This window comes from Ctenocephalides felis, unplaced genomic scaffold, assembly GCF_003426905.1.
Source record: "Ctenocephalides felis isolate EL2017-DRISC unplaced genomic scaffold, ASM342690v1 CF-g0.4_SCAFFOLD_01604, whole genome shotgun sequence".
In the NCBI taxonomy this organism is placed as follows: Eukaryota; Metazoa; Arthropoda; class Insecta; order Siphonaptera; family Pulicidae; genus Ctenocephalides; species Ctenocephalides felis.
This window is the reverse complement of record NW_020537758.1, coordinates 56,722,328-56,722,776: the sequence shown is the minus strand read 5'-3', so window position 1 is coordinate 56,722,776 and position 449 is coordinate 56,722,328.

Below are 449 nucleotides of genomic sequence, written 5' to 3'. Positions count from 1 at the left end.
AAGACAAATTTCTGGAAGTGCTAATTATAAATTAGTAGTTTAAAATGGTTAAAAGCAAAGAAATGAGAAATGTGTTTGTTTAGATTGTTTTTTGATATTTCGCAAATATTGATACTATTTTATTTGAAATTGAAATTAAAATTTATTTTTTGAAAATTTTGAAATTTTTTAAAAGCTTTTGATACCCATTTATGTCAGTTGATACATACTGTCAAAATATTTGATTTTCGACCGCCAAATAGCATTTTTTAAAGCTTTTTTTTTACTGGATCTCAATCAATTTATCAATACGTCAATACACTTCTCTCACAAACTAATTGCCATTTTCTAAACTTTTTGCTCGTATCTCCTAAACGACTAGGCCAGCTTATCAAAAAAACTAATCAGGCACGTCTCTTTATCAAATCGGTTTTTTAGCAGTACAGTACTACCAGCGTTGTCATGCTTTT